General features: G+C 39.2%; 1 long non-coding RNA gene across 2 annotated transcripts in view; it reads right to left on the reverse strand.

Annotated features, from left to right (window-relative positions):
- LOC126082508 (uncharacterized) overlaps positions 1-13,054 on the reverse strand; it is a 52,521-nt gene that overhangs the window by 5,599 nt on the left and 33,868 nt on the right. The gene's annotated exons all lie outside the window — the stretch shown is intronic.

Below are 13,054 nucleotides of genomic sequence, written 5' to 3' on the forward strand. Positions count from 1 at the left end.
CACCTTTGACAGGGTGCAATCCTACCACTTTTCTATTGTTCTCTATTAGTGGAAAATATTTGAGTTTTCCTTCTCTAACAGGTTTTCGCCTTACACAGGTTCCAGATTTCACAGGTTTTACTGTATTTTTGGCCACCTTTCTGGCACATTCTTTCTTTCTTAGAGCATTTGATCTCTGTAGTCCCCCACCAGGACTGGAATCATGACCCCAAACCTCAGTGATAAGTAAGCGTCTACCCTGATGCCGAAGGAGTCTTGGTGGTACAGTGGTTAAGCATTGGGCTGCTAACTGAAAAGGTCAGTGGTTTGAACCCACCAGCAGCTCTGTGGGAGAAAGATGTGGCAGCTAGTCTGCTTCCTTAAAGATTAGAGCCTTGGAAACTCTCTGGGGTAGTACTACTCTGTCCTATAGGGTCTCTATTAGCCAGAATCTTGATGGCAATGGGTGCCACAATATCGAATGTCTGTCTGCTTGAACGTCTTTGTATCACCCACCCTGGAACCCCTGTTGCTGTTTTTGCCTTATTAACTACACACACTCCTCTCCCCCCAATACTCCTGCCCCTACAGAGTCATCAATTCTTGTTTCTGTTTACTCTCCACTGAGGTAAGTGAGCTACCCACTGGGTTGTGTGTATCTCTTCCTATGCTGCTGAATGAAGCTGCTGCTTTACAAAGCTGTGTGTAGAATGCTTTATCTTCTAGATGAATGTACTGGACAATGAGTACTGCCAGGGAACTGAAGCTTCATTTAAAATATTTTTTAACTTCTTACTACTGTTAATGCTATAGGTTACATCATACCAGAAAAATAGTAATAAAACAACAACAAAACCAAAACCTAATCACCACCCTCATGGAATTTACAGTCTAGATTAAGAAGAAGGCGCTGGTGATCGACTTCCAAAAATCAGCAAGACCCTATGGATCACAAAGGTCTGATCCCAAACTGACCACGGGATGGCGTAGGACCAGGCATTGTTTTGTTCTGCTGTGCGTGGGGTCGCCATAAACTAAGGGCTCTGAATCACAGCACCTAACGACAAGAGAGATGAATACTGAGAAGGCAGTACAGGGCAGAATGGAAAAAGGACTTAAGAGAACAGGTAAGAATTATGGGAATAGAGAGAAGGAAAATATTTCTTCCAAAAGGAAGGATCACATATAACTTAATGAAAAAGAAAGAATTTTTATAATTGGAGATATTCGATGAAAAGGTGAGCCCAATAGCTGCTAAGAGCTAATTTTCTAGCGCTGAGGAGAAAGTCAATCTTGGGAGAGGTGTAAGAATCAATAAGCAGAGAGAATAAACCAGAAATAGGGAAAGAGGAAGAAAAAAGGAGAGAGTGAGAGGGAGTAGGACACAATGAGAGAGACCCCCTAATGACATTTGAGTTTGTGGTTCTAGACATCCCTAATGCTGGTTATAGAGCTGATCTTAATAGGGTTTGTTTACATGTGCCAAAAAATTTCCTTTTTTTGCTTAAGCTAATTCCCTGACAATCATATAGTCTACTATGCTGGGAATGACAACTTGAAGAGGAATGGTACTGCATTCACCATCAAAAAGAACATTTCAAGATCTGTCCTGCAGTATAACTCTGTCAGTGATAGGATAATATCCATATGCCTACAAGGAAGACCAGTTAATACGACTATCATTCAAATTTATACACCAACCACTTAGGTGGAAGATGAAGAAACTTTAGATTTTTATCAGCTTCTGCAGTCTGAAATTGATGGAACATGCAATCAGGATCCACTGATAATTGCTGGTGATTGGAATGTGAAAGTTGGAAAGAAGAAGGACTGGTAGTTGGAAAACATGGCCCTGGCGATAGAAACAATGTCAGAGATCAAATGATAGAATTTTGCAAGACCAACGACTTCTTTATTGCAAATACCTTTTTTCACCAACATAAATGGCGACTATATACACATGGACCTCACCAGATGGAACACACAGGAATCAAACTGACTACATCTTTGGAACGAGATGATGGAAAAGTTCAATATCATCAGTCAGGACAAGGCCAGGGGCCGACTGTGGAACAGACCATCAATTGCTCATATGCAAGTTCAAATTGAAACTGAAGAAAATTGGAGCAAGTCCACGAGAGCCAAAATACGATCTTGAGTATAACCCACCTGAATTTAGAGACCATCTCAAGAATAGATTTGACGCACTGAACACTAATGACCAAAGACCAGACGAGTTGTGGAATGACATCAAGGGCATCATACATGAAGAAAGCAAGAGGTCATTGAAAAGACAGGAAAGAAAGAAAGAAAAGACCAAGATGGATATCAGAGGAGACTCTGAAACTTGCTCTCAAATGTCGAGCAGCTAAAGCAAAAGGAAGAAATGATGAAGTAAAAGAACTTAGCAGAAGATTTCAAAGGGCGGCTTGAGAAAACAAAGTAAAGTATTATAACGACATGTGCAAAGAGCTAGAGATAGAAAAACAAAAGGGAAGAACGTGCTAGGCTTTTCTCAAGCTGAAAGAGCTGAAGAAAAAAAGCCTCGAGTTGCAACAGTGAAAGATTCTATGGGGAAAATATTAAACGATGCAGGAAGCATCAAAAGAAGATGGAAGGAATACACAGAGTCATTACACCAGAAAGAATTAGTCGACGTCAACCATATCATGAGGTAACGTATGGTCAGGAACCGATGGTGCTGAAGGAAGAAGTCCAAGTTGCACTGAAGGCACGGGCGAAAAACAAGGTTCCAGGAATTGATGGAATATCAACTGAGATGTTTCAACAAACAGCAGCAGCGCTGGAGGTGCTCACATGTCTATCCCAAGAAATATGGAAGACAGCTTCCCGGTCAACTGACTGGAAGAGATCCATATTTATGCCTATTCCCAAGAAAGGAAATCCAACTGAATGTGGAAATTATCGAACAATATTGTTAATACTTCGCTGAAGATCATTCAAAAATGGCTGCAGCAGTATATGGACAGGGAACTGCCAGAAATTCAGGCTGGTTTCAGAAGAGGACGCAGAACCAGGGATAGCATTGCTGATGTCAGATGGATCCTGGCTGAAAGCACAGAATACCAGAAGGATGTTTACCTGTGTTTTATTGACTATGCAAAGGCATTCGACTGTGTGGATCATTAACAAATTATGGATAACATTGCAAAGAATAGGAATTCCAGAGCACTTGACTGTGCTCATGAGGAACCTTTACATAGATCAATAGGCAGTTGTTCAAACAGAACAAGGGATACGGAGTGGTTTAAAGTCAGGAAAGGGTGCACTGGGGTTGTATTCTTTCACCATACCTATTCAATCTGTATGCTGAGCAAATAACCTGAGAAGCTGGACTGTATGAAGAAGAACAGGGCATCAGGATTTGAGGATGACATTAACAACCTGTGTTATGCAGATGACACTGCCTTGCTTGCTGAAAGTGTAAAGGACTTGAAGCACTTAGTAACAAAGACCAAAGACCACAGCCTTCAGTATGGATTGCACCTCAACATAAAGCCTCCCGACCAGACCAACAAGCAACATCATGATAAACACAGAAAAGACTGAAGTTGTCAAGGATTTAATTTGACTTGGCTCCACAATCTATAGCCATGGAAGCAGCAGTCAAGAAATCAAAAGACACATTGCACTGGGCAAATCTGCTGCAAAGGACCTCTTTAAAGTGTTCAAAAGCAAAGATGTCACCTTGAAGACTAAGGTGCTCCGGACCCAAGCCATGGTATTTTCAATCACATCATATGCGTGTCAAAGCTGGACATTGTATAAGGAAGACTGAAGAAGAATTGACGCCTTTGAATTGTGGTGTTGACAAAGAATATTGAATATACCACGGACTGCCAGAAGAATGAACAAATCTGTCTTAGAAGTACAGCCAGAATGCTCCTTAGAAACAAGGATGGTGAGACTGCATGTTACATATTTGGGATATGTTGTCAGGAGGGATCAGTCCCTGGAGAAGGACATCACGCTTGGCAAAGTACAGGGCCAGTGGAAAAGAGGAAGACCTTCAGTGAGGTGGATTGACACAGTGGCCGCAACAATGAGCTGAAGCAGAACAACGATTGTGAGGATGGCGCAGGACTGGGCAATGTTTTGTTCTGTTGTGCACAGGGTCGCTATGAGTCGGAAGCGACTCAACGGCACCTAACAACTGTTCCCTAAATCGGGTTTTTCGTATTTGCTAACGAAGAGTCATGATTAATCTCATTAGAAAATTATTCTTTGGAAATCTATCCAGCTACGAATTACATTAATCTTAAACTATTTTTTTTTTAATTTTTAATAATTTAAATTAGTTACTTTAAAGTTAATCTTGGGTACTCCTTCCTTGTTAATTCTTCTTCTAGCCTTCCTATCAGGATAGTTATTCCATGATTTGGAAAATGAGAAATAATAACATAAAAAAGGATTGTTAGGACCATATAATATGCAATTATCTTAAAACCAAACGCACTTGTTCTTCGAGTATGCAGTGGCTAAAATAATTACAGAGCTAGCCTAGTATTTTGAAGACAGTGCCATATGTTTTATACCTGAAGGAAAATGCCATTACTCAAAAAATGAAGTTAGTTAAATTTTAAAGCAAAATTTTAGGGAGAAGGGTTAGCCGGACAGCTTTAAAAAAAAAAAACAAAAAAGGTGATATTCCTATTTGTGGGAACAACAATGACTAGGGGACAAGAGTGGAATATTGGCTCATTTTCCCCAAACCCAGTGTTTTGATGGTAGAATGAGGGCCCTTAGCTGCTGCAGGCTATTCATTTATTCAACAATCATTTAATTGTTCCTTTTTGATGTGCAAAGCACTTCCAGGGACCAGACCAGTGGACTGTGCACATGTAAACAAGTGTAACCTTCCAAACGGTACTATTAAGATTTGAAAATCTGGAGGCTGGAAAATAGACTTATCCTCTTTCCGATATGTTCCACTTTCATATCGTAGCACAGAAAAGTCACCTGAGAAACTTAGTGGCTTAAAACGACAATCATTTTCTTATCCTCCATGGTTTCTGTGGGTCAGAAATTCAGGAAGGGATTGGCTAGGTGGTTCTGGCTCAGATCTCTAATGTTATTGCAGTCAGACAGTGGCTGCAGCTGCAATGCTAGAGGGCTGGAACAGCTGGGGGCAAGCCAGGCATCACTCTTTCATCTCTCTCTAAGTAGTCTCAGGGTTTCACCATGTTGGATAGCTTAAGCTTCCTCACATGGCAGCCCCAGAGCGTTTGGGCAGCTTATAATCAGCTGGCATCCCCCAAAGTGAGCATGCCAGGGATCAAGGTGAACTTGCATGGCATTTTTATGACCTATACTTGGAAGTCACAGTGTCCCTTCTGCCATATATTTTCGGTCAAGGCTGTCACAAAGCCCTACCCTGGTTGGAGAACAGGAGTCATAACCTAGACCCCATCTCTCAGTGGGAGAAGAGAAAATGTTAGAGTGTGAGAAGGTGGGCTGAGAAACATTGTTGCGGTAGTTTTGGAAAATGCAATCAGCCACACTGAACATACCTCTTAATCTGTGCTGGTTTTTTGTGTTTTCTCTTCTTGCATCTGGATTGTCCTTAATACTGTATAAACTAGATTTCACCTTTATTTTAATAAATATTGATGAACAAATTATAAGATGAATAAGACACAATATGTTTTGTCTCAGTCTCCACATAACACCAGTAATAGCCTTGCCCAGAGTAAAGTGACTATAAACTTCCACCAATCCTCTCGCTAACCCTCTTTAACGATAACAAAGTGATGAATTTATTTTGATAGAGTAGTGATCCCTACAAACCATAGATAGAAGTCATTTTACGGCTTATGATCTGACATTCCTATTTTATGACACATATACTGGAGCAAAAAACAATCTATGCATAGATTTTTAGTTAATGAGCAAGCATAAAATTATTGCTGAAAATATTAGATTTATTAGAAATTTCATTTTTTCAGTGGTTCCCAAATATTCTTACATTTTCAGAAATAAAGATTTTATAGTGAAATAATAGAAGTGATAGCCCTTAGGACTTCCTTTGGTTATCTTCCTTTTTATTTTTAATTATAAAACACTTTATACACATCAAAAAGTATGAAAATAAAGAGATATTTACTTATGAACCATAAGATTGAACAAAAGTTAACATTTGGCCATATCTGCTTCAGATTCTCTCTCTCTTAAAATAACTAAAGATGTTGTTGTTGTTAGGCGCTGTCGAGTTGGTTCTGACTCATAGTGACCCCACAGGACAGAGTAGAACTGCCCCACAGGGTTTCCAAGGAGTGGCTGGTGGATTTGAACTGCTGGCCTTTTGGTTAGCAGCTGAGCTCTTAACCACTATACCACCAGGGCTCTAAATTAAAGATAAAATTTAAAAATCACTCCCATTTTTCAATCCCTTCTTCCTGGAGTTAATCACTACCAGTACGGTTGCCATGGAGTCGACTCCAACTCACGGCCACCTTGTGTGTATCGGAGTAGAACTGAGCTCCACAGGGTTTTCAGTGGCTGATTTTTTAGAAGTAGACCGCCAGGGCTTTCTTCTGAGGCACCTCCGGGTGCACTCAAATGGTCAACGTTGTGCTTAGTGGCCAAGTATGTTAACCATCTGTACCACCTAGGGGCTCTGTAGTTAATCACTAGGTCTAACATATATTCCTATGCAGGTTGTTTAAATATAGCTGACATGAATGGTGCCCTGAAGGGTTATGCAAAGCGGAACACGTTCATACCTGGCCATGTCAGAATTACTGTGCTGAAATTAATGGTTTTCATTATAATTCTCACTTCTCCATTCTCACTACGAGTAAGAATTATCTATAAATGTTTTTCATATTCTGTGTTTTAAACTTTTACACGGATGGTATCATATCACAATTCTTTTACAATTTGTTTTTTTACTTAATTTTTTTGTTTATTCATGATAATAAATGTCATTAACAAGTCATTAATAATTACTGTCCCATAGTAGTCCATTTCATGAAAAAAACAGCTTATCCATTCTTCTGAGAGTAGTTTTCTACTCCATTTTGTTGTCCTTTATCATCAGCGCTACAATGAACATTCTTGCACATGTATCCCTGTTTACATAAACGTGAGTTTCTTTAGGAAATATACCTAGAAACAGAATTGCTGGCTAGTAGAATACGTAGATATTGTACACTGCTGAATCCATCTCTGTATTAGTTGGGGAGACTAGCAAACGTTGTTGGATGCTGTGAGAAAATTCTGACTCATTAGGGGCCCCATATGACAGAGTGGAACTGCCTCACAGGGTTTTTTTTTGGCTGTAATCTTTATGGAAGCAAAGCGCCAGGTCTTTCTACTGCACAACTGCTAGGTGGTTCAAACTGTTAGTCTTTTGGTGAGCAGCCAAGTGATTAACCATTGTGCTACCAGGGCTCCTTACAGTAACAAATAGATGCCAGAATATAATGCTTTAATACAATAGCAATTTCCCTTTCACCTAAAAGTCATTGCCCAGAAGGTTCTCAGACTTTCAGAGTCACTTGAATGAATAGTTGGCAACTTGAAGGGAAGTCTGGGAAAAGGGGATTATGCTCCACAAAGAGCATAATCAGGTAACCAAGCTTCCCTGGACTGTCATCCCAGGCAGTCAGAAGAAGAAAATAATGTGGAGAAGCACATAGCTGTTAATCCCACTCCACTGTAAACAATCACATGATCAAACCTAACTGAAAGGGAAACTGGGAAATGCAGTCTAGCTGTGTGGAAGAAGAGGGGAATGGATTTTGATAAGAGTTAACTAAATCTGTCTCATTTTCCAAAGTATTGTAAGTAATTCATATTTCCTTTAGGAGAGTATCTTGCTCAGACACTCTCCTAAAGGAAACTGTAGGGTCGCTATGGGTCAGAATTGACTCGATGGCAATGGTTTTGGTTTGGTTTTTGGTTTAGGAGAGTGTAAGAATTTCTATCCCTTTATACCTTTTTTTTTTTATATATACCTTTACCAATACAAGATATTGTCAAACTTACAATTTCTTAAGCTAATGGGTATGAAATGGCCCAACACTCTACTTTCAATTTGCATTTCTGTTATTAGTAAGGTTTAACATCTTTGTTTTTTTGCCAACCATTTTTTCCTCTTCTGTTTAAGTCAATTACCCCATTTCATTCCTGTTTTTTCTATTGATATAGTAGCAGCTCTTCATAAATTCTATCTACTATACCTATTTTGGCTATATAAATTAAAAAATTCTTCCACTTTGTGTGTGCTTTTTCACTTTGTTTATTGTGTCTTTTGCCATTCAAAGTTTCTAATTTTTTTGTATTCAATTTACCAGTTTTCCTTTAAGAGCTGTGCTGTGCCTTATTTAAGAAATCCTTCCTTGCCCAAATGTAATGAAGATATTCTCCTTTTTGAACTGTTTTGTAACACCACCTCTGTCATAAATCAAGATCCATATATAAATGGAATCTGTTTCTAGACTCATTTCTTTTGAATGGTCTATTTGATTATCCCTATAACAAGGACATATTTTAATTATTATAGGTTTTATTGCAAGACTTAATATACTGACTCTTCTTGGCCCTTTACATTTGAGTTTTAGAATGGATTTTTAAGTTTTATGAAAACCCTGTTGGGAATATAATAGGAATTGCAATAATTCATAGGTTAATTAGTAAGAACTACTGTCTCTATGATGAGAAGCTCTTGGAATTGGTTTGAATACCTTCTTAATGATTCTAGAATATCTTTTTATTGTAATATGGGTGTCTTAGGTTGGGTTCTCTAGTAAGTAAAACCAGTAAAGCTTATATACATATATATAGAGAGAGATTTATCTCAAAGAAATGGCCCATGCAGTTGTAGAAGCTGGTAAATCCCAAGTCTGTGGGCCAGGCATCAGGTTGGAGGCGTCTCCTGACTCACATAGCTGCAGAAGCGGACAAACCCAAGATCAACAGGTAAGATGGCAGGCTGCTAGCTCACAGGCTGCAGAGGCTGACGATTGCCAAGATCAGCAGGCAATATGGCAGGTCACTGGCTCATGGGCTGAGGAGGCTGGTCAATCCCAAAACTGGCAGGAATATGGCAGGCAGATGGCTGAAGTCCCAAGAACCAGAGGTCAGATAATAACGAGTCAGATGCAGAATCCAGAGCAAGCAATCCAGCTTTTCCAGAACGTCCATATAAAAATTGGATGCAGGCCACACGAACGAGAAAACTCCCCTTACAAATGATTGGCTGATCACATCAAATCACATCATGGAGGATAACTACATCATTACATAATTGCCAAACTACATCACTATATAACTGCCAAACTGCTGAGAACCATGCCTCGGCCAGGTTGACACAAAACCATAACCATCACCATCCACCTCTTGTCAACCTGGCACCCGTACACCTCTCCTTGAACCATACAGAATCTCTAAATAAAGACAATTACAAAGTCATACTTGAACCTAACAACCAACACACGTTAACACCTAACAACTAATACAACTAACACACGTATGACCAAAAACGCGCTAGCCTTGTTCACATCTTATAAACAATGGGATAAGGGAAAAAAACAAAAATAATTTCTATATACATACATATATATATATATGCACACACACACATACACATATAATAAAACAAGAAGGAGTCAAAACAATTACAGTGCCTATTTCTGCAACTGGTCACGTGGTCTTAACTAGTATTTAGAACTACCTTCTTCCACCACACACTCCATATTCCCTTTACCCTCAGCAAGCACCCCAGCTGGTCCTGGTTCTTTGCCTGGTAGGGTGACCTAAACCTTCATTCCTGAAGGATCTGGGCCATTAGTAGTCATGTAGGAACTGGGTTGCTGTAGTTTTCCAATGTCTTTAATCAAAAGGCATGTTAGTACTAAGAGGCGCTCTAAGAGATCTCCTGTATTCCAGACATACTCTTTTTTACTTCCGTTATACAACATCAATCCGATTTCCCCTTGATCATCAGGGTCAATCACAGCAGACAATATTGCCACTTTCATCTTCGTCTGTTGATCCAGAGGTCTGAGGAGCTCAAAGCAGCCAGGTGGCATTCTTAATATCCAGTTTAATAGAATCTGAGTTGTGTCTACAGGTGGAAGCATTCCTTCCTTTGGAACTAAGTCTTCTAGGCTCATTGAAAAGAATCTGAAGGAAAAGTAAGTCGTATGAGGAAGTGGCCCAAATGCTTCTGGTATCCACTCCTGTCACATTGCCTGCCCTCTCCCAGTTTATGCCTATAGCCTCACGGGGAGTTCATTATCATCAGCTGAGTGAAGAAGAGAAAACTTATGCCTGGTTTACAGATGGTTCTGCATGATATGCACGCACCACTCAAAAGTGGACAGCGACAGCACTACAGCCCGTTTCTGGGACCTCTCTGAAGGACACTGGCGAAGGGAAATCTAAACATCAAGATAAAATAGATTTTTTTCATCTCACCTTTAACCAAGTATTCAAATCATGCTATATTTCAATTTGCTTTATATGTAAGCCATCATTTTCTTGTAAAACTGTATTTTTTTACTGGTATTTCTAATTGCTTTCCTTTTGCCTTGTTGATTAAAAGAAACATAACTCTTTAGTATATGTTGAAGATTATCCAGCCTATACATAGTACTACCTGTTGCAGTACTATTTCAGGATCCCTCTGACTTCCCGCCATCTGGACCAATCTTCGTCCTGGTTTCCCCTGGATTTGCTTCATATACTTTTCATGTTTTTCAGTCTTAGTCCTTGTTTTCCTAAACTATACACTCAAATAACATCTTCATAAAAGATGATTGGGAGGTCAACTTTCTGAGTTCTATTAAGTTTAAAAATGTGTTTCTTTGCCCTCACAACGGTCCAGCAATTTGCATGGGGGTGAAATGTTGTTGTTGTTAGTTGCCATCGAATTGATTACAACTCAGGGTGACCCTGGGTGGCACGAACGGTTAACTGCTGGACTATTAACTGAAAGGCTGGTGATTCAAACCCACCCACAGGTGTCTTTGAAGTAAGCCCCGGTAAACTGCTTCTGAAAGCACTGAAAAGCTCTACAGAGTACAGTTATACTCTGCACACTTGGGGCCCTCACGGGGGTGAAATACTAGGTTCAGAATCATTTCCCTCAGAAGCTTTTAAACATGTTTCTTCATTATCTTCTAATACCTAGAAGGCTAAGCCAGTTGGATCCTCATTTCTCAGTAGGTGAATCTGGATTTGCTTCTAGAATATTATCTGTACCCTTGGTAATCCAAAATGTCACAAGGACATGTGGATATATAACATTTAATTTTTCACATAGCTTACTTAGTTCTTCATAGGTATTTTCAGTTTAAAAACTTGTATCTCTCTTCAGCTCCAAGACATTTCTTTTCTTTTATAATTTTCCTTCTTCTGTTTATTCAATTCTTTCTGAAATACATATCAATCAAATGTTGACATTCCTGAATTGAGCCTCTATATACTATTTCCTTTCAGCTTTTCCATCTCTACTCCTCACTCTGGCAGTGTTCCTTATAGAACTAATTTAATTTTTTTTTTTTAATTGTGCTTTGGGTGAAAGTTTATAGCTCAAGTTAATTTCTCATTCAAAAATTTATATGTGTATTGTTTTGTGACATTGGTTGCTGTCCCCACAATGCGACAGCACCCTCTCACTTTCCACCCCAGTTAATTTTTTAACAATAATTTTTTGTTTCTAAAAAATTAGTGTGATTTCTGATTGTTCATTAGCACGTACCATTGTTTTGAAGACACAAATGAGAGTTTTATTTATTTTTTTAGGTTCTCTTTTCTTTCCTAAATTAGCTCTGTTTCCTTCAGTGTGTGTGTCTGTGTGTGTGTTTTGGTTTGTTCATCTTGGTCTTTCGTAGTCAGACGGCTAATTTCCTTCATATTTGTAGGGATATTTATATTTTAAAATAAAATACTTGGTTAATTAGTATAGATGCTGGAATGGGTTTCTTCTGCTAATGTGTTGTTTTTTTAGTAGGCCTCTCCCCTGACTAGCAGCAACATGTATGTAGATGAGTGAGAAGCAAGAGTTTAGAGAACCACCAAAAAGCCTGAATGAGGGTGTGTGTGTGTGTGTGTGTGTGTGTGTGTGCACGTGGGGAGGTGGGGGGGATCTGCTCTGGGATAAAAGTTATAACTTTTAAAGTCTCTAAGTGGTACAAATGGTTAACACGGTTGTCTGCTAACTGATTGGAGGTTTGAGTCTACTCAGAGGCACTTTGGAAAAAAGGCCTAGGGATCTACTTCTGAAAAATCAGCCACTGAAAACCCTACGGAGCACAGTTCAAATGTGACAAACCTGAGGTTACCATGAGTCAGAGTCAACTCCACGGCAACTGGTACTGCCAGTAGAAGCTTTAGGCTTCTCTAGGATGTTCTTTAAATTTCTTAAACAGCCTCTACTTTTACCCCTACCAGTAAACTCAGGGCTTCTGGTTGTTCCTTTTGATCCTACATAAAGAGGGGAGTCAGAAAGACCAACTGGATGGTTATCCCAGAAATAGTCTCAAATAAACCTGTCAATTCCATAACAGGAGCCTCTCGGAGTCGTACTGAAAAGCTCTGATCCCACCTCAACACAGCCTCCCGTCATATGTATTTTAGCTTGCAGCCCTGCTTAATGTCATTTGTCAACAAAAATACCACTCATTTTCCGTTTTCTAGAAATTCATTGAAAACTGTGCTCAACTGATTAACTATCTCCCTCACCCACTTTTTTTTTTTTTTTTTTTAACCTATAAGGTTGTATTCTCTTTTGTGCATCTTGGAGAAAGAGGAATGTTAATTAAGGCGAGCAACTTTATTCATTTAGCAAATAAATATATTGAGTACCTACCAGATGTCAATATTAATGTCAGATTGGTTTGTTGAAATCGTGGATTTTTACTCTTGGAAGGCCATTTTTCTTATATGTGTAAGACATGAAGGACTTTGAAACCTATCCCCTCATCCCAGCTCCACTGAAGAAAAACTAGGTGCAACTGATTGACAGTCACACTGAATCAACAGACAAAATCATTCTCCCTTCCTCTTCTCCCTTAGTTTTTTTTTAAATACCTTCATATCACTCTTT

Source organism: Elephas maximus, chromosome 1 (assembly GCF_024166365.1).
Source record: "Elephas maximus indicus isolate mEleMax1 chromosome 1, mEleMax1 primary haplotype, whole genome shotgun sequence".
NCBI classification, from domain to species: domain Eukaryota; kingdom Metazoa; phylum Chordata; class Mammalia; order Proboscidea; family Elephantidae; genus Elephas; species Elephas maximus.